The sequence below is a fragment of the Balaenoptera physalus genome (assembly GCF_965194825.1).
Source record: "Balaenoptera physalus genome assembly, chromosome: 2".
Classification (NCBI taxonomy): Eukaryota; Metazoa; Chordata; class Mammalia; order Artiodactyla; family Balaenopteridae; genus Balaenoptera; species Balaenoptera physalus.
The window spans coordinates 112,655,793-112,680,125 of NC_138883.1; the positions used below are offsets into that span (position 1 = coordinate 112,655,793).

General features: G+C 43.4%; 1 protein-coding gene and 1 long non-coding RNA gene across 2 annotated transcripts in view; one reads left to right on the forward strand and one right to left on the reverse strand.

Annotated features, from left to right (window-relative positions):
* Positions 1 to 24,333, forward strand: part of PIAS1 (protein inhibitor of activated STAT 1) — a 220,618-nt gene that overhangs the window by 62,610 nt on the left and 133,675 nt on the right. The window lies entirely within an intron of this gene.
* Positions 773 to 18,097, reverse strand: LOC309654363. Its single transcript, XR_014260188.1, has 2 exons — positions 16,898 to 18,097; positions 773 to 16,587 (listed from the first exon to the last, which is right to left on the reverse strand). It is a non-coding gene; the product is annotated as an uncharacterized lncRNA (long non-coding RNA).

Consider the following 24,333-nt stretch of genomic DNA (forward strand, 5'->3'; position numbering starts at 1 on the left):
TCAACATCCATAGAAGGAAGTGAGAGGAAGCAGGAAGGACAGAGGAGGAAGTGGAATTGCAATGCAAGCTTGGCAAAGCCTCAGCCAGCTGGGTGGGGAATTCTGCCAGGAACAGTGCCTGGCAGCGTTATCCCAGGTCAGGTTAATGGCCAGGACTATAGACCCCCCACCTCACTTGATCTCACTGTAGGGCAGCTATAGGCTGCCCTGGGGCGTGACCACAGGTGAGGTGACCCTGCAGCTGAGGTCAAGTTGCTGAGTGAAAGTGACCTGATCAGAGCACTCCTTTGGGAAGGATAGCACTGTGGTGGCTTGCCAGGCAGATTCAAAGCCAAAGGTGTAAATTCATCCTTGGGTTGTTTGTCCAGCTCCTCTTCTCTGGTAATGGCCCCACCTCTTCCTCTTGGCAACGGTACTCGATCATGGACAGTCTTTGTCGCAGTTGGATGCTCTCCCCAGAACACAACTGAGTGATTCCAGGGCAGAGGTCTGACCCAGGGGACTAATCAGAGTCCCTTGCATGGGAATTTGGTATTGAGCCTGGAAGATTCTCATCCCTGTCCGGTGTGGTCTCTTGGAAGCTGATGTAAAACTTCGGTGTGTGGGTCAATGGCCATGATTTCCACCATGAGGTCTGAGGAACAGAAGAAAGACGCATAGACTAAAATTACCAAGAAGTGCCCAGAAAGTGGCAGCAAACGAGCCTTGGTGACTTTTCTTGTCCCTAACTCTAGCTTTCTTTTTTTTTTTGAGGTTCTGTAGGTCATCCCTGTAATCTTTTCTTTTATATATATAAATTTATTTATTTTATTTATTTATTTTTGGCTGTGCTGGGTCTTCGTTGCTGTGTGTGGGTTTTCTCTAGTTGTGGCAAGCGGGGTCTACTCTTCGTTGCGGTGAGTGGGCTTCTCGTTGTGGTGGCTTCTCTTGTTGTGGAGCACGGGCTCTAGGCGCGGGCTTCAGTAGTTGTGGCACGTGGGTTCAGTAGTTGTGGCTCGCGGGCTCTAGAACGCAGGCTCAGTAGTTGTGGCGCACAGGCTTAGTTGCTCCGTGGCATGTGGGATCTTCTCGGACCAGGGCTCAAACCTGTGTCCCCTGCATTGGCAGGATTCTTAACCACTGCGCCACCAGGGAAGCCCCATCCCTGTAATCTTTTAATGAATCTTCCCTTCCAGTTTTTTTTTCTTTTCTTTTCTAAAAAATCAGTCCATTTCCATGTCACAAAAAGTCCTAATAGGGAGACCAGGTTGGAACAATTAGACTAAGAATCCAGGAGAATCTTAACAAGGGGGCCAGTGATGGGAGTGGAAGGAGGATTGATTAAAGAAACATTTAGTTTGGCAGCAAATGGAAGGTGGAGGGGGACAAAAGAGAGAGAAAAGAGGAGGAGTGTTGGTGCCTTTGTGACAGGGAGGATTCCAGTCCCAGAATAGGGACGTCAGGAAGGGGAGCTGGCCTGAAGTGGGGCAGGGTATGGGGATGCCAGTGTGGCTTGTGCTGGCAGGTGGTCTATGAGTGCCTCACTTCACTCTGGTCTTCCTCCTGTCTGAACACAACACTTCTAAATAACCTTCCTACCGGCCCTCTACTCTACCCACTCCCCCACTTTTCATAATTCCATTCTTGTATATCTAATCATCCCGCCCTAGATAAAATCCTATAGCCCTTGCCACCTGAGTCTTCAATTCCATTTATTCATTTAATTATTTATGCCTATAACATTCAACAATAATTTGTAGAATAACCACTGTGTGCTAGATACTGGGATACAAAGATGATGAAAGAGGCATCCCTGGATCACAGTCTAACAGGACAAATAAACCAGCTACAGTAGAGTGACACACGAAGACAGAAACGTATACAAATCATTAACGTACAGATTCATGAATTTTTCACAGAGCAAACACATCCATGTAACCAAGAACTCAAATCAAGAAACAGAACCAGATCAGCGTCCCAGAAGACCCTTTTGGTCACCACCACTTTGCAAGGACTCAAGTGCATTTGCAAAAGTCCTCTCTAGCAGCAGCTCAAAAGCTGGGTCCGTCATGGAAGCAACCTAAGTGTCCATCGACAGATGAATGGATAAAGAAGATGTGGCACATATATACAATGGAATATTACTCAGCCATAAGAAGAAATGAAATTGAGTTATTTGTAGTGAGGTGGCTGGACCTAGAGTCTGTCATACAGAGTGAAGTAAGTCAGAAAGAGAAAAATAAATACCGTATGCTAACACATATATATGGAATCTAAAAAAAAAAAAAAAAAAAAGGTCATGAAGAACCTAGGGGTAAGATGGGAATAAAGACGCAGACCTACTAGAGAAGGGACTTGAGGATATGGGGAGGGGGAAGGGTAAGCTGGGACAAAGTGAGAGAGTGGCATGGACATATATACACTACCAAATGTAAAATAGATAGCTAGTGAGAAACAGCCGCATAGCACAGGGAGATCAGCTCGGTGCTTTGTGACCACCTAGAGGGGTGGGATAGGGAGGGAGACGCAAGAGAGAAGAGATATGGGGACATATGTATATGTATAACTGATTCACTTTGTTATAAAGCAGAAACTAACGCACCATTGTAAAGCAATTATACTCCAATAAAGATGTTAAAAAAACCAAACAAACAACAAAACAAAACAAAACAAAAACCTGGGTCCGAGGGGTTGAAACTGAAGACGGAGAAATTTGTTAGAGGGCGAAAGCAATGGTACATACAAGAGATGGTGAGGCCTGACTTAGGGTGGTGATGTTGGAAAGGAGAGAAAAGGTTCGATTTAAAGAGCTGTGACTTTAATGGACTTGACAATATCCTCTCTGCAGGAATTCACAATATGCATTTACTTCTGAGGCAATTGTGATCTGACCCTAAGAATTTCCAATGACTTCCCTTATAATTTGAAAGTACCCAGGACCTGCTTAAGAATAAGCAAATGCCTCCACCCTCGAAGTTACATCTCAATGCATTGTGGCTTATAAAGGAAGGGAGTGCTTTGGTCCACTTCCTGGATTATTTAAAAACAACAAAGGGCTTCCCTGGTGGTGCAGTGGTTAAGAATCCGCCTGCCAATGCAGGGGACACGGGTTTGAGCCCTGGTCCGGGAAGATCCCACATGCCGCGGAGCAACTAAGCCCATGCACCACAACTACTCAGCCTGTGCTCTAGAGCCCGTGAGCCACAACTACTGAACCCACGTGCCACAACTACTGAGGCCCGCGCCTAGAGCCCGTGCTCCTCAACAAGAGGAGCCACCGCAATGAGAAGCCTGCGCACCGCAACGAAGAGTAGCCCCTGCTCTCTACAACTAGAGAAAGCCCACATGCAGCAACGAAGACCCAACACAGCCAAAAATAAATAAATAAATAAAATATAATTAATTAATTAAACAACAACAACAAAAACCAAACCGGACCTTGTCAAAAGAAACTAAAGATACTTCCTTAGTATCTTCAGCCTGGAAGAGTTTTTTGCAGGTTGGAACTGCTCACTGAGGCACACTGGCAGAGCTATGGGGCACAGACTCTAGCCTGTTAATTTTACAAACACCCACACAATATTATAGGGGAAATTTTTTTTTAAAGCAATAAAAAAAAAAAACCAAATAATTGCCATACATGTTTCTGCAATCCTGACACAGTAATAACTTGCCTATAAACACCTTCCTTGAAGAGTTGGTTAATAGGATGCATAATACATGGCAAAGGAAATCGTTTATCACACAAAGGCTTTAAAAATGGGCCATTGATTCTTCTTGTGAGGCCGTGATGATTCTAGAAGATTGGAGAGAGTAAAGTGACAACTTTCTAAAGATGTAAGGTTGAGTAGGTTTATATGAGATAGAATTGTTCCCTGACTGTGGTTGTCTCATCAGCAAAATGAAGGTATTGGGCAAGCCCTGTGGGTTTCTGATTTTGACCTGAGGAGGTGGGTCCGTGGGCCTCTTTCTCTCTCTCTGTCTCTCTCTGTCTCTCTCTCTCTCTCTCTCTCTCTCTCTCTCTCTCTCTCGGCACCACCATCTCCTTTGCTTTAACTAGAGCTTCTCTGTTCTCACCTATTTAAATATCAGTTCCATGTAAGATTTTGTTTGAAGAGGGATTGCAGAACTAAAATAGAGTTCGAAAACCACTGGTTAGATGCACTCCAAGGTTCCTTATAGCTCTAAAATTCTAGGAATTTAGAATCCATCTAACATATGCCTGACTTGTGAAAGGCGCTGAAGGAAAACACAATTCCTGTCCATAAATATTCACTAGCACAAGGCCTGCCTGTGAGTACTTGGGAGGTGAAGCAACATGTGTAGTGTTAATGATAGTAACGTGATGGGGCCTAAGATGGAGGTATGTATCAAGTGTTTGTGAGATGCTTTTGGAAGATTTTTAGAGAAGATGACATAGAACTGAGTGTTAAGTTAAGAATAGGAGCTCATCAGGTATAGAAAGGGGGAGGGGAGGTATTAGAGGCAGAGACCAGCATAAGCAAAGTTATGGAGGCCACAAGAGGGTGCATGGTTGGCGAACTACAGGTAACTCATTACGTTCCCTGTGTACCCAGGGACAGTGGCTGGAAGTGGCCAAAAAGGTGCTGAGGGACCAGTTGAATAGAGTAGAGGCACTCCTCCCAAACTCCCAGCTCTTTTTGGGCTGATGCTAGATTCTGCAAGAATGTGACCAACAATAGGTTGGTTAATCATTGATGAACCACTCCTTCCTTCTATTGTTTTACAACTCCACAGGGTTAAGTAAAAGAGATATGTGTTGATGAGACAATGGGTGAGTGCACAACAAAAGCCTAGAAAAGGGAGAGTCATAACTTCCTGCCCTGGTGGTGTTGGTCCCACACTCTTTTTTTTTTTCTTTAATAAATTTACTTATTCATTTATTTTTGGCTGTGTTGGGTCTTCGTTGCTGTGCGCTTTGGCTGTGTGCGCTTCGTTGCTTCGTTACTTTCTCTAGTTGCAGTGAGGGGGTGCTACTCTGCGTTGTGGTGCGCGGGCGTCTCATTGCGGTGGCTTCTCTTGTCGGGGAGCACGGGCTCTAGGTGCATGGGCTTCAGTAGTTGTGGCGCATGGGCTCAGTAGTTGTGGTTCACAGGCTCTAGAGTGCAGGCTCAGTAGTTGTGGCTCACGGGCTTAGTTGCTCCGCAGCATGTTGGATCTTCCCGGACCAGGGCTCAAACCCATGTCCCCTGCATTGGCAGGTGGATTCTTAACCACTGCGCCACCAGGAAAGTCCAGCCCCACATTCTTTCTGGGCCCAGGTATGTGACCTGCTCAGACCAGGCCAGGGCCAGGATTCTCCTCTATGCCAAGTGGATTGCTTCATCCTGCCAGGCCAGGTACCCTTCAGCAAACAGGACTTTGTGCTGAACTCTGAAATTAGTTTCTCTGGGAGAAGGAAGTCTTCCAGGGTTGAGGAGGCAATCAATTTCCCCAAGACAGGCAAGGGACAGAGTGTTCTGGAATACGGGTTTCATGGGTGGTGAACTCCTGAGCAACCACTGGCACACAGTACCCCAGATTGAGGGTGGCCCAGAAAAGCCAGACCCTAGACACTGGGGCCTGGAAGTCTGGGTGAAAGATCTTTGTGACCTGCTTGACTCAAAGGGGATGGAATTGGCTCATAAGCTGGGTAAATAGCATGTCAGCAGTGAGTGACCAAGATGGACCTAGAAGGACCACACTTTCTGGCTTGTTGGGGCCTCCTGGGATTCTTGTATAATTCTAGGAAAGAAGATAGTCAATAATAAGCCACTCTGCTGGAAAATGGATGCTCAAAGTCAATTTAGTTTGATTGAGAAAGATAACGAGATGCGATGTTTCTTGCATCCAAATATTGTGGTGCAACTGCTTGCCACTCTAATGGCTTTTCAGTGTGTGTTAAGACACGACCAGACCTGTATTTGGGAAAGATCACTCTGGTAAGTGCAAGAGGAGGTTCTAGAGGAGGACGGATTGACTAGGGGGGACCGGTCAAGAAGCAACTATGGTAATCCAGGTGAGGGAGTGACGGAGCAAGGAGAGTAGAAATGGAGATTTGCAGTGGAATTGAAAGATGTTTTGGAGGCAGAATTGACTGGTCTTTGGCAGCCAATTTAAAATAATAAATGCTAAGAGGGAGTCGGTAAGGTTGACACTAAAGCAGTGGTTTGCAACTTGGCTGAACATCAGAATCACTTGGCAATCTTTTAAGCCTCCCCGCCCCCAATGCCCAAGCCACACCTCAGACCAATTAAGTCTGAATTGCTGCCTGTGGGACTCAGGTGCAGGTATTTTTGAATGTAGCCAAGGCTGGGAGCCACTGCACTCAGAGTTCCACCTTGGTAAACAGAGTGAATTGGGATGGTATTAAATGAGACAGGAAACAAATAGTTCTTTGTGGTTAGGGTGTAAAATAGGTGAAGAGGGGGGAGGAAGAGCAAGTTCAGGCAGAAAATAATGAGTTTGGTTTTGGATGTGCTAACTGCAATTAATGACCTGATGTCCCAGAGGAGATGGTTGGGAGCTTGAGCTTGGGGTTGGGGGAAGAGGGCTTGGAAAGGGTGGGGCATCACTTCTTTTGAAAGAAAGATGGGTAAAAATTTAGAAGCTTCCAAAGGGAATGAGAAAGTTCTGACTTAGAAAGAACAACAACAAAAGAATGTGTGTGTCATGTCAAGCACTAGCAGTAAAGAGTTAGGTGAGATTACTCTGTATTAGCTATTATATTAACCCAGTATTAAACCTGTATGTGAACTTGACCAACAAACATTCATCTTAATCAGTGTTATGCTAGAGCCAGCTTGTACAAGTTTGCAAAAGCAGATGGTCAGATTTACAGGAATTTCAGTTATTAAACAGCCATTATTAAAATTAAATCACGTAAACTGGAATATATTAAATACATTCTGTTTAAAACAAAAGTGATAAATACTTATTCAATACTCATCACTTCCTAATTATTTTACTACATGTTACTATTAGCAATGCTCTTGAGGTAATTTACATCCTTTGTATGTGTATTGTAGAAATACTACGTAATAGTATGCTGCTCTAACTCTGTGTGTGCTGACTTCACATAGATAGCTTGAAACTGGCCATGAATGGAACATTTACACCTTGGAAATTGGCAAATGCTACAAATTAGGGCTTACCCCTCCCACCTCCCCACAAACAAAGCCCGTTAAGCATTTACCAGCAAATCACTGATCTCAATTCATTCCACAAGAATTTCTTGACAGCGACCTAGCACCATTGTATTGTATGTGCTCAAATTCCTATTGCAGTTTATACTTACCACAAAATTGCCTGTGTATTAGTTTTGAATCTTCTGACCAATAGATTAAGCCAAATTGGTAGTAGAATAAATGTAATTGGTAATTACAAATCGGTAATAGAAACCAAATTGTGCCAACTTAAGCAAAAAGGGATCTATTATGAGGATACAGAAGAGTCTCACGGAATCCCAATAAGTAGCCAAGTTTCAGAAAAGAACATGGAATGTTATCAGAAGTTTCTCTCTCATTTTTCATCCTCTCCTTCTTTCCTTTTTTCTGACTGCATTTTGGCTCTCTTTGTTCTACAGGCCATGTGGCAGAAGTCGCCACTCCCAGATCCTGAGTTTGTAAGTCCTGTCTATAAACCAGTCCCACTGAAAATGGAATCTCTGTCTTGGTTCTAGATTCCCAGGGAAGGCAATTCTTGGCTCAGCTTGCTCCAGATACCCAGCCCTGGACCCATAAAAGTTTTTTCTTCTATAAGACAAAGCTGAGGGAGATATGGAAGCCAGACAGGGAAAAAAACTCTGTAACTCTATGTCCATTTTTTTCCTTAGGAGTAAATGCATCATTTGTACTCTGAGTTCACTGGGTGTTGCAAAAGACAGCTCTCCAGAGACTAGCCATCCAAAACTTTATAGAAGACCTCATTGTTCTCACTCCAACTTAAGATAAAACCAGGATATCACATACCTGTGTCATCTCTGCAGAGAGATAAACAGCTCCAGAGGGCATCAGGCAAACAAAATAAGTTAGACTAAGTGGCAGTTTGTGACTTTAATGGCCCAGCTGCTTGCCATGGTGTTATGGGAGACATTTTCATCTGGTTCTGTTTGCGGTAAGACTGAATTTTCCCCCATCATTCATTGTGAAATGTCTGTGGCTGCTCAGTCTAGTCAATATTTAGGGCAATTGTTGGTTTAGGGCTTGGCTGACTTCTTAGTTCATTAACTTCTCATTGACCAGTTCAGGTACAGAAGACAGGAGCACACATCTGTGGACTTGAGCAGAAGCCAAGGTTAAGATGGGAATGGTGGGGCTTCCCTGGTGGCACAGTGGTTGAGAGTCCGCCTGCCAATGCAGGGGACACGGGTTCGAGCCCTGGTCTGGGAAGATCCCACACGCCGCGGAGCAACTAAGCCCGTGTGCCACAACTACTGAGCCTGCGCGTCTGGAGCCTGTGCTCCGCAACAAGAGAGGCCGCGATAGTGAGAGGCCCGCGCACCGCGATGAAGAGTGGCCCCCGCTTGCCACAACTAGAGAAAGCCCTCACACAGAAACGAAGACCCAACACAGCCGAAAATAAATAAATAAATAAATAAATAAATAAATAAATAAACTCCAATCTCTTTAAAAGATGGGGATGGTGTACTCTTTATTATCTTCCAGTATTAGACTGTAAAAAATTGAAGGCCGGACTGTCTAGAATCTAGACTTTAGATTACCCCAACGATCTCATAGCTCCTGGCATCAGGCCTTAATATACTAGACTTTGATATTTTTTCAAGAGGAAAAGACTTGTTCCCAATTCCTATAATTTATGAAACATAGAACACATCTCAGCTTGTGGTGAGCAGTAAGAATTTATGCAGTGAATTCTGTCCCCACACTGGTCAAGGAAGGATATATTATGTTGAACAATTACTCAGCAAATGTTTCTTTTTTTCTTTCTTTTTTTTTCCTTAGGTTCAAGAACTTTTTTAATTGTTGATTTACAATGTTGTGTTAATTTCTGCTCTACAGCAAAGTGATTCAGTTATACATATACATACATTTTTTAAAATATTCTTTTCCATTATGCTTTATCTCAGGATAGTGCATATAGTTCCTTGTGTTACACAGTAGGACCTTGCTGTTTATCCATTTTATATATAATAGTTTGCATCTGCTAACCGCAAACTCCCAGTCCATTGCCCCACCCCCATCCCGCCTGCCCTTGGCAACCACAAGTCTGTTCTCTATGTCTGTGAGTCTGTTTCTGTTTTGTAGATAGGTTCATTTGTGTCATGTTTTAGATTCCTGTATGGTCAGGCCACTCAAGATGGCTGCTCTCTTGCTCTCTGTACGTCCCCTGGCTGACCAGTGCCTGCTTCACCTATATCTTACACACATGACTGACCTTCCTACATACTTGCCCCAGGGCCGAGCTAGTGATTGTTCTTATCAAAGGGGCACTGAAGGACCTGCTCCTCTACTGGTTTCCCTGGTAACTAATGAGCCCACCTGACGTCAGTTCCCCTATAACTGATAATCTCCCCTTCCCCTCAGGAGCAAAGACCACCACGATGTCCTGCCCGCGGTCCGCGGCACACGGTGGGGTGTCCCTCCAGGACCTTGCTTCAGCTGTGTAAGCTCCCCCATCCATTAAACCACTGATGTCTCTGTTGCTGACTCTGGACTCTTTCTTCAGTTTTGAGGCTGGGCAGGCACAGGCCTTGTAGGCCTGTGGGGTGCAGCCCAACAATTCCACATATAAGTGATATCATACGGTATTTGTCTTTCTCTTTCTGACTTACTTCACTTAGTATGATAATCTCTAGTTCCATTCAGTTGCTGCAAATGGCATTATTTTGGTCTTTTTTATGGCTGAATAGTATTCCATTGTATATATGTACCACATCTTCTTTATCCATTCATCTGTTGATAGACATTTAGGTTGTTTCCATGTCTTGGCTATTGTGAATAGTGTTGCTATGAACATAGGGGTGCATGAGTCTTTTTGAATTATAGTTTTGTCTGGGTATATGCCCAGGAGTAGGACTGCTAGATCACATGGTAATTCTATTTTCAGTTTTTTGAAGAACCTCTATACTGTTTTCCATAGTGGCTGCACCAACTTACATTCCTACCAACAGTGTAGGAGGGTTCCCTTTTCTCCGCATCCTCTCCAGCATTTGTTATTTTTAGGCTTTTTAATGATGGCCATTCTGACCAGCGTGAGGTGGTACCTCACTGTAGTTTTGATTTGCATTTCTCTAATTATTAGTGATGTTGAGCATCTTTTCATGTGCCTATTGGCCATCTGTATGTCTTCTTTGGAGAAATGTCTACAGTATTTAGGTCTTCTGCCCATTTTTCAACTGGGTCGTTTGGTTTTTTTTGTTGTTTAGTCGTATGAGCTATTTGTATATTTTGGAAATTAAGCTCTTGTTGGTCGCATGGTTTGCAGATATTTTCTCCCATTCCTTAGGTTGTCTTTTCATTTTGTTTATGGTTTCCTTTGCTGTGCACAAGGCAAGCTTGTAAGCTTGCCTTGGGAGACTGACCTAACAAACATTGGTACGATTTATGTCAGAGAATGTTTTCAGCAAATGTTTCTTGAACTTTCTTAGGTAAGCCAAAGAATTATCAAGCCCTTCAAGGAGCAACTTATGTTCTGCTTATGGGTGGTTGGTGACTAGCTATGTTATATTTAAACTGTATTTGGATTACCAATTTTTAGGAAATTCAATTATAGTAAGACATACTTGGCACTGAAACTATTGGGGGCCATAAGTGAATCTGTGTTTGATGACTCAGAGGGTATATTTGTACCTTCCTTCATTTAACAGATTTTGCAATACTGAGTGTCTATTATATGTGAGGCCCTCTTCTAGACCTTAGAAATACAACGATAAACAAGACACAGTCCCCACTCTCCAGGAGCTTGCTAGTTTAGTTGGAGAGGGGAGGCTGAGGGGAAGTGGAGTGTGCTGATGGGCTGGTGAGTGAGGAAATTTCAGTGCTAAAGGGGCAATGCATGCCGGTAGGGCTGCCCAGAGAAGGGGCTTGTCACACATGGTTCATGGTGGGCCTTCAGAAGCAGTGACATTTTACAGTGAGACCAGATTAATAGGAGTTTGCAAAGGGAGGGGAGGGCAGGGCAGGGCAGGGCAAGATGTTCCAGGAAAAGGGAGCAGGCTATGCAGAGGTTGAGATCCCAGAGAGCTCGGCCTCCAGGAACTGAACTGCCCTAGAAGGTCCAGCAGGCCTCAGGGTGTCACTATTACTATGAAAGTGCTAGTTGTTATTGTTCTTCCTGATATTTTTCCTAAACCCAGGCATTTGTTATAGTACATTTCATCTCCATTATCTTATCTCATGCTTACCAGGAACCCTATGATGTAGGTGTTGTAGCTCCATTTCACAGATGAGGAGCCTGAGGCCAGGCACCGTCACATGGCTCAGTGAGTCTTAGAGAGTCTGAGGCTATGCCAGCCTGAGCTCCTTCACCTCCCACAGCTGCCTCAGGAGAGGGGTCACCTGAAATTGTGTCTGATACACCTTCATGCCTCTGGGACAGAAGGGTATCAGTCACTCCTCAGGAAGCTGATGGAGGTGTTAAGGCACTGAATTTGTGCAATTCTATAGAGTAATTGGGGGGGTAAAGCTGAGAGACCTGGCCTTAAATAACAGCTCTGCCATGCGTTAGCAGTTATATAAACGTGGGCAAGTTACTTAACTGATTCACTGGCCATCCCGCTGAGACTTGGAACTGAGTTCTTCCCTGCTTCACCGACAGGGGCAGTGCTACACAGCTCCAGAGTCTCCCCCAGTGCTGAGGTGGGGGTGTGTGGCAACGTGCTCCCATCAGACATGTGGTACCACTGAGACAACCATCAGTCCTGCCCACATGGTCCCTTTAGGCCCAGCAATTCTCTATTATCTTTGTGCCACGCTGGGGATTTGGGCGTCTATTGTGAGTCTGCTTATAGTCACCCAGCCTAGATGCAGCCAGTAGCTATTCCTCCCTGGGGACTTGCTACCTCCCAGGAATCAGAACCAGGCTCCCTGTGGAGCAGGGACCTCCCCCACCAGGGAACTCTGTTTTTGCCCCTAGACACTATCTATACCTGCAAATATCGTTCTTCCTTTCTTTCCTTTGCAAACCCTCTAATTTTCCCTCAAGCTCCTTGGGTTTTGGGAAAACAAAAGTGAGAAAGCTTTGCCTGCTTCTGCCTTCTGCTCTGCATCAGATCTTTCTCAAGGTTTCAGAGTTCAGAGCTGACCCTCTGCTTGAATGGGAAGAATAGAGAAGAGCAAATATGGGGGGGGGGTGGGAACTGACAACATATTAACATCTCAAGATATAAAATCTAGTTATACAGTCAAGAGATGACTGAGGTCCCTAAACTATAGAAGTAGGGTGGAGATAGAAGGGGATAAAGTCAAGAGATGTGTAGAAGAATCATTCATTTTTGCCAACCAGTTCAACGTGGGAGTCACGGAATGCGCAGGTCAGTCAAAGTGATCAGTAGTTGTCATTTTAGGTTGACCTTGAGTCACCTGCAAGTAAATTAGTTGATTCATCATCTATTGACTGCGTTCACTCAACTGAACAAAGTAGAATAAATATGTACATTTTAGATAAATTAGGCTGGATGATGGGTGCATGAAGTATTATCATATGATTTCTTTTGTGTATGTTTAAACTTTTGCATACTAACATTTAAAAAAATAAGTAAATAAATCCATTTTAAAGCAACTTTTTACGATCCATCAACTTTTATATTATGACAAGAAATATTTGAACTAATATTTCAGACTCACTGTGAACACTTTATTCTACTAGTTAGATGTTCTCCATAACCCTTAGTTCTGACCTAATGAAATTTTAAAACTTAAGAAGGTTTCTTGCTAAAGGATGAGACATGCAGACAAAGAGAGCAAGAAATGAGGGGAACAAAACTAAAATTGTAAGAAGGCATGTCTGTATTTTCTTAGAGGTGAAGCTAAAGCCAAAAAGGAAAAGGAGATTATAGAACCTGAGTGTACTTGGCTGTACTCTCAACATCATGGGATAATGGGGAGAGAAGGGGAGCCAGAGCCTGAGGGCGTGGAGCTAGGGAAAATGACCCTGCCATCAAACTAGCCCCCAGGGGGGGCAGCAATCCAAGACAGTGTCCAAAGGGACATGCAGTACTCACAGTCAGACAGGAGGAAGCACTTTTGTTCTGGGTCATCAGTTGATTCAGAAGAAGACGGCAGCCAGAAGTTGGGCGTTTAGAGAATCCTGGCCAGTTCCTCAAAGGGAGAGGCTGACGAATGTGGGCAGAGTGTCCTGGTCACGTGGTCCCAGAGTCAAGGCAGGAAGTGGAAAAACAATAAGGACAGGAGGCAGATACCCAGCTGAGTGTGGTCCTAAGGCTCTTTCTGGTTAGAAGGAAAGGAGACAACTCAGGTTACTTCAACTGATTTTAGCAATGCATTGGGAAAGTGATTTGAGCTTTCTCAACTTTTCTTCTCTCCTTTTAACTGTAGCTCCTGACTTCTGAATGGTTTCTGCGAGGACATGGTGTCTGCTACCTCATGCCTTTTGCTCAGTGTCTTCTCTGAATGTGTCTAGGCTTCTGTTCCACTGTCTGCTTCCCCTTCTGTCTTAGAATTCCCTAGGAAAAGACTCTGAGGTGGCTATTTGTCTGCAGGAAGTTTATTGCGAAGAACTCTCAAGATCAATACCTATGAGGAGTAAGAGACAAGGGAGAAGTTGGACTTTGGTGCAGTCAGTACAAAGGCCTCAGCCAACCCCATGGGGAATTCTGGAGCTGGGATGGCCTTTCAAAGGTGCTTCAGATTGAGACAATGGGGTCAGGCCTTTGTACTCTCACAAGGCATTAGATGCTGGCTGCTCCTGGGGAAGGGGTATAATTTGGCTGAGGGCAAGTCTAGGAGAGGGGTGGGTTGTGAATAGCCAATAATGCCTGCAGTGGGGAAAAATGAGTGCCTCAATCCTAAAGGGGGGATGTAGTGGCACATCACAGCATCCCCTACATCTTCTGTTTGACTGTGCCCTGAAGAGTAGTTCTGGTGGGTCCACCAATCACTCTGCTGTGGAGAAGGTGCCTGTTTATCAGAGTCTCATGCCTGGCACCCTCCAGACTTCCCGTATTTCCAGTCTATAAAGATGGCCACCATTGACCTGGGCCTTATCCTCTATCTAATCAGATGGGGCATAGGTTGCAGAGCTACCTGACTCAGAGCAAGACAGCTTTCTCAAAAGGGTCTGTAAGAATGGTGTCACTGGGGCCTCCCTGGTGGCACAGTGGTTAAGAATCCTCCTACCAATGCAGGGGACACGGGTTTGAGCCCTGGTCCGGGAAGATTCTACATGGCACGGAGCAACTAAGCCCATGTGCAACTACTGAGCCTGCACTCTAGAGCCTGCAAGCCACAACTACTGAAGCCTGTGCACCTAGAGCCCATGCTCTGCAACAAGAGAAGCCACCGCAATGAGAAGCCCACGTACCTCAATGAAGGGTAGCCCCCGCTCGCCGCAACTAGAGAAAGTCTGCGTGCAGTAACGAAGACCCAATGCAGCCAAAAAGTAAAAATAATAAATTAAATAAATTAATTAAATTAAAAAAGAAATCATTGTTAATTTTTTAAAAATGGCATCACGTGCTCCAGTGAGATAGGCGTTGGAGAAATATATAACTGGTGCCCAGAGGCCCCAACAAGGGTGCAGAAGCTCACTTAATCCCAAACCCACCTGCCTGAAGGACCTGTGGTGGCTAATGCTCTCTCTATGGTGGTCAATACTGGCCTGGAACCTGTGTGGAGTTGAGGCTGCACATGGCGGGCTTGATGGTCTCTAGCTGAGAGGGCCTAAGGAAGTGTCCTAACTCCTCAACTTACTAATTTTGAGCAAGTCATAGGTCCAATTTTAGTTAGTTGGCAAATATTTAGTTAGCGCCTATGTGCCAGGAACTATGCCTAGCATTTGTGAACCCCTCTCTGGGCCTCGTGTTCTTCTTCGTAAAATAAGGGTGTTGGAATAGATGATCTAAATGGATTAAAATGGCCATATTCTCAGAAATAAAAATCCAAGATACACTGTCTGCTAATGCCACAAGATTTGATATTAAGTGTGCCCCCAGAAAATCCAAGATGTATGACTTCATTGTACACCTGGACTCCATCTCCCCCACCCCCTACCTTTATTTCCCCCAGACGTTCCACATAAAATGACTTGATCCTCAGAACCAAGGGTGGACGCTCTGTAAGTTATATAGTCTCCTATCTTGCTTATCTTTAAAATCATTTAAGTGTTTACCCTTATTTTTTGAATTCTTTACAATTTAAATGATCTGAGTTTAAATAGTCCTGAACGCATTCCTCAAACACTCTTATTTAAACAAAGCCAAGCCATGGTGATTACACAGCCAGGTTTTTTCCAAACCCTGGAGACTTTATAACAGTTTTATCTTAGGTACAAGCATGCATACCTCCTAAGTGTTTTGCCTTTGAATGGTCTTTCTGAGGTTGGTATCAGAACTAGAGTTCTTTTTTTTTTTTTTTTTTTAATTGTATTTATTTATTTATTTATGGCTGTGTTGGGTCTTCGTTTCTGTGCGAGGGCTTTCTCTAGTTGTGACAAGTGGGGGCTACTCTTCATTGCGGTGCGCTGGCCTCTCATTATCGCAGCCTCTCTTGTTGCGGAGCACAGGCTCCAGATGCGCAGGCTCAGTAATTGAGGCTCACGGGCCTAGCTGTTCTATGGCATGTGGGATCTTCCCAGACCAGGGCTCGAACCCGTGTCCCCTGCATTAGCAGGCAGATTCTCAACCACTGCGCCACGAGGGAAGCCCAGAACTAGAGTTCTTTACAGCACCGTCCACAGTAGTTCAGCCAGATCTGGTAAGATGGGGCCACTAGCATCCCTTCAGTCACATGCACACTTTCCCCCTGGTGACAGAGCCACAGAGCTGAATGTTGGGAGCTGGACAGGACAAGGATCAGAGGCCCAGTATTTGGCTTGATAGGGACGGGCACAGGGGTGAGTGAAAAGTCATCAGAGTAGTGAGGGCTTAGTAAGGATAAGATACTTTTCCAAGTGCTGTAAGATATAAAAGGAAGGGAAGGAAATTAAAATCTACGAGTTTGTTTTATGTTAGGCACTCGTATACATACTACTAATCAATCAAAAATAATAAAAACAATAATAAGTGCTTTGATGTACTTGCTATGGTCTAGGCACAGTGCTTAATGCTTTATGTTTTCTTTTACTTCACTTATTTATTCAACACATTTGTTTTAGGTGTAAGTGCTTGGAGCCATCAGTGGACAAAAATCCCTGCCCTGGAAGAGATTTCATTCTGGTGGGAGAGACAGGCCCACAGAGGTAATAAATAAGTAAATTAAGTGGAGTGTTAGAAGGTGACGTTTACTGTGGAAAAGAATAGAGCTGAGTTGGGTGGATCAAGAGTGCCTACATTAGTGAGGTACAGAGGGGGATTGAATATTAAATAGGTGGTCTCTCTGGGAAAGTGCCGTTTGAGTGTGATGGAAACCCTCAGAGTGTTTTAGTTTGTTTTGTTTTGTTAATCTGCGTTTTAAAGCAGGGGTTGGGGGGCTTCCCTGGTGGCGCAGTGGTTGAGAATCCGCCTGCCAATGCAAGGGACACGGGTTCGAGCCCTGGTCCCGGAAGATCCCACATGCCGCGGAGCAGCTGGGCCCGTGAGCCACAGTTGCTGAGCCTGCGCGTCTGGAGCCTGTGCTCCGCAACAAGAGAGGCCGCGATAGTGAGAGGCCTGCGCACCGCGATGAAGAGTGGCCCCCGCTTGCCACAACTGGAGAAAGCCCTCGCACAGAAACGAAGACCCAGCACAGCCATAAATAAATAAAAATAAATTAAAAAAAAAAATAAAGCAGGGGTTGGTAACTTTTTCCGTAAAGGGCCCGACAGTAAATATTTTAGCTTTTGCTGGCGGTATAGTCTCTGTCACAACTACTCAAAAAGCTGCCATCTACCATGGAGGTACGCTGTGTGAACAAACCAGTGTAGCTGTGGTCCAAGAAAATTCGATTTATGTACACGGTTGGATTTTGTATAATTTTCATGTGTCACAAAATATTATTCCCCTTTTGATTTTTTTTCCCCAACCATTTGAAAATGTGAAAACCATTTTGAGCTTGTGGGCTGTATTTGGCCTGTTAAGTCATAGTTTGCTGATGCCCACTGGCAGGGAATGACAGAATGTAATGGAGCTTCAGCTGGAGCACCCTGGCTGTTGTGTTGAGCAGAGCCTGGAGGGAGAAGCATGGAGACGTGAGGAGGCCAAGGCCGTCAGCTGGGGCAAAGGTGATGCTGATCCTTGGACCAGTGAGGTCATCACGATTACATTCTCACTTACCCTCCACCAAACCTCTGAAGTAGGTATTACAATGATTCTTCATATGTAGAGGAGGAGATTCAGGCTCAGAGGTAGAGTGACTTACCTAAGGATACAAAGCACACAAGTGGTAGAGCTTGGATAAGAAGCCCAGTTCCACTCCAAAGCCCTGATTCTTAGCAGTTACACCTCTACGGTCATGTCACGTGGACCTTATTATCCCAAATTGCAGATGAGAACACTGAGACTCAAAGAACTCAAGACACTTGCCGGAGATTAAGTAGGTCTTAATGACCCCAAAGCTATCACTCATATTACGAACTGAGACTCATTCTCAAACTAAAATGGGATTCCTGCCCGCAAGGTGCTTCTATTCTAGGTGGGAGGATTCTTTATATGAATGCCTCTGAGGTGCCACTGAAGTACCTAGGACATGCAGAGGAGGTGGAGTGACATTCACCTGGAGTGGAAGGAGGAGGGGATGGATGGAAAGATCGCTGTTTGCCATAGGCTTTGAAGAATAGCTGGCTAGTTCTTAGGCAGTTCTTGCTGGGATCAGGACTGCTTGTTGGTTCTTAGAGCTACTTTGTTTTACTTTGTTGTATGGGATGCCGGAAAGCAGTAACTTAGGAATTGTAATATTACTCTGTAGCTAAAGAGATACAGGGGAAAAAGCAGTAGGGCCCCTAAGTTGTATCTCAAAGATATATATAAATCAATCTCTCTCTCTCTCTCTCTCTCTCCCCCTCGCTCTCTCTCTCTCTCTCTCTCTCTATGTATGTGTGTGTGTGTGTGTGTGTGTGTGTGTGTGTGTGTGTGTGTGTGTATATGACACATCTAACGTTTCTCTTAAAAGATACAAGGATATAAAAATTTTAAATAAAAATTACTCAAAACCCCATACTCTGAGATAACCAGTTTAATGTGTTAGAGTATACCTGTCCATAGTTTTTCCATGTATAAATACACCTTTTGAAAATTGGATTGTAGGATGTCTATTGTTTTATAATGGGATAGTCCCATTGTATGGTAAATGTCCCATTAAATGTTCATATATTTTTAACATTTTCCTGCATGATTAAATGTGGAAATTTCATTATCATGGATTATTAATGTGGGTCCAATGTAATCACAAGGGTCCTTTAAAGGAATAGAGGGAAGCAGGAGAGTCAGAGAGAGATTTGAAGGTCCTGTGCTGCTGTCTTTGAAGGTGGAGGAGGAGGGCTACGAACCAAAAAATGCGGGCAGCTTCTAGAAGCTGGAAAATGCAAGGATAGAGATTCTTTCCTAGCCCCTCCGGAAGGAATGAAGGCTTGCTAACACCTTGATTTTAGCCCAATGAAACCCATTTTGGACTTCTGATCTCCAGAACTGTAAGATAATAAATGTGTGTTGTTTGTTTATAAATTATTTATTTTTTGACTGCGTTGGGTCTTCGTTGCTGTGCGCAGGCTTTCTCTAGTTGCGGTGAGTGAGGGCTGCTCTTCGTTGTGGTGCGCAGGCTTCTCATTGTCGTGCCTTCTCTTGTTGCGGAGCACAGGCTCTAGGCGCGCAGGTTTCAGTAGTTGTGGCATGTGGGCTCAGTAGTTGTGGCCTGCAGGCTCTAGAGCTCAGGTTCAGCAGCTGTGGTGCATGGGCTTAGTTGCTCTGCGGCATGTGGGATCTTCTGGGACCAGGGCTCGAACCCGTGTCCCCTGCATTGGCAGGTGGATTCTTAACCACTGCACCACCAGGGAAGCCCATGTGTGTTGTTTTAAGCCACTAGGTTTGTGATAACCTATTAGAGCAGCAATAGCAAACTAGTACAATTGACTTAACGGGTACTAGAGGACTGAGGAGGCAAAAGGGGGCATTGAGATAACAGAGAAGCTGCAGGAAGTGGCTCCCCACTCCTAGGGCTGGGGAACAAAGGGAATTGGCCAAGGTTGTTTGAACCCAGAAACTTGGAGAAGGGGCCTTGTGGAGATGGGACCCAGACCTCTGAGGAGCGGGCACTGGAGTGCCAGTGCTCTAAAGGGTCATCAAGAAGCTCATTCTGGAGATGTGGAAAATCCCGTTGCCGCCAGGGTGAAAAATTACTGGGGCTACTCTGACAGGAACAGGAAGCCCTCAGGAGGCAAATAGGAAGTCCCTCCGGCACCCCGTATTAACAGTGTGACAGACAGCAGCTGGCAAACCAGAAATGTGGTTTGTGGAGTCTCAGCCCTAGCTTCACAAAGCAGAATGAAAGGTTCCTGGACCTGAAACAATGGTCTAACAACAAGCACACAGTGTTAACGATACTGTCTGTATGTTACACGCTTTTCTCTGTGCTCGTACAGAGATATATTCACATGTATTATAGGCTTTCCCCCCTTTATATTTAGAAAAAATTGTGGTCAGAGTATACACATTACTTGGAAACTTGCTTGTTTCATTAAACTATATATTATGCACATGTTTCCATGTAAGCATACTAGAGCAATCTCATTTTTAAAAAGCTGTTCAGAAATATCTCATGGAAATGCCAACATTTATCCAATCATTCCTGATCTCAATGATTGGTTCAGAGTTTGGCATGTGACTCAATCTAGTCTGGGACCCATTGCAACTGAGGGTGTGGTCAAACCTACCTAATCACATGCCTGAGAATGTAAGTTGAGCAGTTCCACCAAAGGAAAATCTATGTGCTTTTGGCAGAAGGAAAAACAATGCTGGAGAAGGAAACAACAAATGTCCACCTCAACTTCCTGTATCGTTTGCCTGTTGTTTCTGTTGGGTGGTTTTATTATCAATTGATTGATGGTCTTTGAAGATAGCTAATGTTAAACTTTTATATATGTATTGCAAGTGTTTTTTCTAGCATATGATTTCTTTGTAGTGTCTTTTACCATACAGAAGTTAAAATTAGTATATAGTCCAATGTAGCTTTTTTTTTTTTTTTTTTTTTTTTTTTTCCGTTTATGGCTGTGGATTTCCTTTTTTGCTTAATGTTTTCCTCCTACAGAGATAAACACACTGGTCACTATATTGGTCAGGATAGATTAGGGGTGCTGTGATAAGAAGGAAAAAAATGCTCTAAAATCTCAGTGGAGTAACAATAAAAGTATTTCTGCTTACATTACATGTTGGGTGGGCAGAAAGCTGTATGATTTGTGGTCACTCAGGAACCCATGCTAAAGGAGGTTGTGTCTCAAGACGTGCTTCTACAGGCACCAACACAGAGGGAAGAAGAGGAAGAGGACGTGATGAGTCAGCACTGGCTCTTAAAGCTTCTGCCCTGGGAATTCCCTGGCGGTCCAGTTGTTGGGAGTCCGTTCTTCCCCTGCAGGGGGCACGGGTTCCATCTCTGGTTGGGGGACTAAGATCCTGTATGCTGCGCGGTGCGGCCAAAAAAACCCCCAGAAAACAAAAAAAGCTTCTGCCCCAAAACAACATCCATGATTTCCTTTCACATTTTATTGACCAAATTCAATCGCATGGTCAGGATTAATTTCAGACGGAGAGGGGAAGTACAATCCTACCATGTGCTTAGGAGAAGGAAACCAAAATGTTTGTGAAAAGCCATGAGGACTACTATAATCCACATTTCAGCCCCCAAATGCCTTTCCCACAATCCAAATATTCTCACTCACCCTTTTTGAAGGGAGTCAACCCTAAAGTCCCATTCTGATTGGACCATTATTCCCACATATTAATCCATTCGGAGGTTTTAAATGTCGATATGAGGGAATAGCCTTGATTAGATCCTTGCTGTAAGACTGGGTTTTCATTGTTTGATTTCTTATTTTATTTGTTATGAGAAGCAGTCTGTCTTCCAACTCCGCAAATCTCTGAATTTCTGGACTCTTTCGTTTGCCTTTCATTGCTGCTTGCAAACCATGCAACCTCTCTCTCTCTCTCTCTCTCTGTAATACCTTATCAAATACAGCCAAATCATACTGTTAACATTATGTTTTTTAATTGCTTCTTCTAGAGCTACAACTTCACTAGGTACGTGACCTACCTACCAAGTAACTTCAGGCAACAGCTTTACTAAATATTTCACCATCGGGTAACATGACTCATCATCCTTGTCACTGCCAATGACACATTTTAGGTTTTTGTTCTGGCAGCATCTCATATTTAGGGATCAGGTCAGGATAAAGTAGGTTATGCTGTAGTAACAGACTCCCAAATCTCAATCACTAAAAACAATAAAAGTTTATTTCTTGCCTATGCTACAGGTCCATTGTGGGTCAGCAGGGCCAGCTGTTCATTGAAGTCACCCAGGAGCCTTAGCTGATGGAAGGTCCACTTCAGCATATGCTTCTACAATCATCACAGCAGGGAGGGGGGATATGGCACAGATGCATGGCTCTGCCTAGAAGTGACACATCTTCCTTCTCCTAACACTTGGATATTAGTGGCTCTCACAAACGGCTATCACAGGTATTTTTGTTTTGCAGGTTTATTGCAGTGAAATAGACTATAGGTGACAATAACAACCTCTCATTATCCACGTCACTGGGTCTAGTTTTTTAACTCCAAGTAGGACTTCTGTTACTCTATTTTTATGGTTCTGAGGATGGGCCACCATGTTCTGAGCCCACTTTCAAAAAAATTTAATTTTGCTTTAAAGCTTAATAAAAATACTGAATCCTTAAGACTGACTTCCTTCCACTAAACCACACTTGCTCAGAATAAGTTATAATTAGGATATCTCCTTATTCTATCCTTCTTCCTTACCTGATACTTCATTCTGCAGTTCTATTAAAGACTGAAAACCCTGGTTATTACTGTGTTTTGCAAGAGGGTCAATTCAGAGAAATTTAAAATATTTGTTTTTATTCAAAACAAAAGTCGTGTTTTGCTTCTGTTCAAAGTTTTAAAATGGCTTAGTTTATTTCCCTAAGATGATGGATATTCATAAAGTTTTGATGATCTACTTTGTGGAATGGAAGAATGTTAGTGAGAGAGAAAAGTGAACTGTTGTTTAGCAACTAAAAGGTTAATATAAATATCTGGGCATATTGGAGAAGTAGCAACATGAGGCAGCTTTCTAATCTTTCATCCTGAAATTAGATCCTAGGTCTGTCTTGAAGCTAGGTTCCCTAAATGCAGGCTTCTTAATCATTGGATGAAAATGCCTTGACAGAAAATATGTTGAGTTAAACATTACAGAGGGGATGGCTGCTGAAAACCCCTGTCTGTGAAGTAACAGACAAGACAGCAGGGAAGTAAGCAAAGGAGGCATTCATCCATCCATTCATTCATTCATTCAGCTAGCATTCATTGAGTTCCTGTTATATGTCGGGTCCTGTTCTAAGTATAGGGGGTACAGTGGAAAACAAGACAGATATGAACCCTGACTTCCTGGAGCTTACTCTTAGGTAAGGGTCAGCGCCAAGTAGACAAAGAGATAAAGTAATTGTACACTGTGATAACTATAATGAAAGAAAATGAACGAGAGAAAGATGCATCAGACAGGATACTTGATTGTAAGCAAGCAGATCCACTTAGGTTAGAAGGTAATTGGGGACTCTTAGGATCAAAGGGAGTCTGGACAAGTGGACTTGGAAAGTGAACTAGAACCCTGAGTGGGTTCTACCACTTTGTGGTTGGCACTTTTTGCATCTCATTTAAGAAATCTCTGCCTATCTTAAGGCCGTAAAGATATTCTTCTATGTTAACTTACAGAAAATTTTTTTACTTTACATTTCATATATAGATTTATAATTTGTCTGTAATTGCTTCTTTCAACGTATGATTTGAGGTAGGGGTCACGCATCATTTATTGCTAAATGATATCTGATTGACCTGTATCTTTATTGAACATGCTGTTTCCAAGTGTCTCTGAACTATTTTTTTCTGTTCCTTGGTCTGTCTATCTTTCTGCCAATATTATAATGATTTAATCACTCTAGGTTTATAATATGTCTTGATATCTGGTAGTCTGAGGCCTCCACTTAGGTTCTTCCCTTCGAGACTATATTTGCTATTTCTGAATCATTGCATTTCTAGCAATATTAGAATCAGTTTACTAGTATCTGTAACAAATCTACTAGGATTTTGATTACAATTACATTGATATATTCCAATAAAATACATATCAATTTGGGGAGAACTGACATCTTTACAATATTGAGTATTCAAATCTATGAAGAATATAATCCCTCTTTTTACTTATTTATTTATCTATTTTTGGCTGTGTTGGGTCTTCGTTTCTGTGCGAGGGCTTTCTCTAGTTGAGGCAAGGGGGGGCCACTCTTCATCACGGTGTGCGGGCCTCTCACTGTCGCGGCCTCTCTTGTTGCGGAGCACGGGCTCCAGACGCGCAGGCTCAGCAGTTGTGGCTCACGGGCTTAGTTGCTCCGTGGCATGTGGGATCTTCCCAGACCAGGGCTCGAACCCGTGTCCCCTGCATTGGCAGGCAGATTCTCAACCACTGCGCCACCAGGGAAGCCCTATAATCCCTCTTTTTATTTAATTTCAGCAAAAATTTAATAGTTTTCAAGGTAGAGGCCTTTTTTGTAAATGTATTCCAATATATTTTTTGCTATTTTTAAAATGTAACTGTAATTGTCATCTTTTTCTGAATTATATCTTCTATTTGTTTATTGCTGATATATAGAAATGTAATTGATTTTTGCTAGCTCACATTGCATCCAGTGAAATTAACTTATTAATAAATTCTAATATCTAATAGTTTTTCTGAGAATTCTTTGAGATTTTCTCCATGCACCATCATGTTCTCTGTGAATGACAGTTTTATTACTTCCTTTCTAATCCTGATTTTTTCTTCTACTTACCTTATCATCTTTGTCTCATTCCCATTATCAAAAGAAATACTTCCAATGTTTTACCATTAACTATGTTTTCTGTGGGTTTTTGTAGATACTTATAATCATATAAAGGAGTTTCCTCCTATTACTGGTTTATTGAAGTAGTATCATGAATAGGTGTTAAATTTTATTAAATGATTTTTCTGCATCTATCAATATGATCATATCATTTTTCTATTTTTG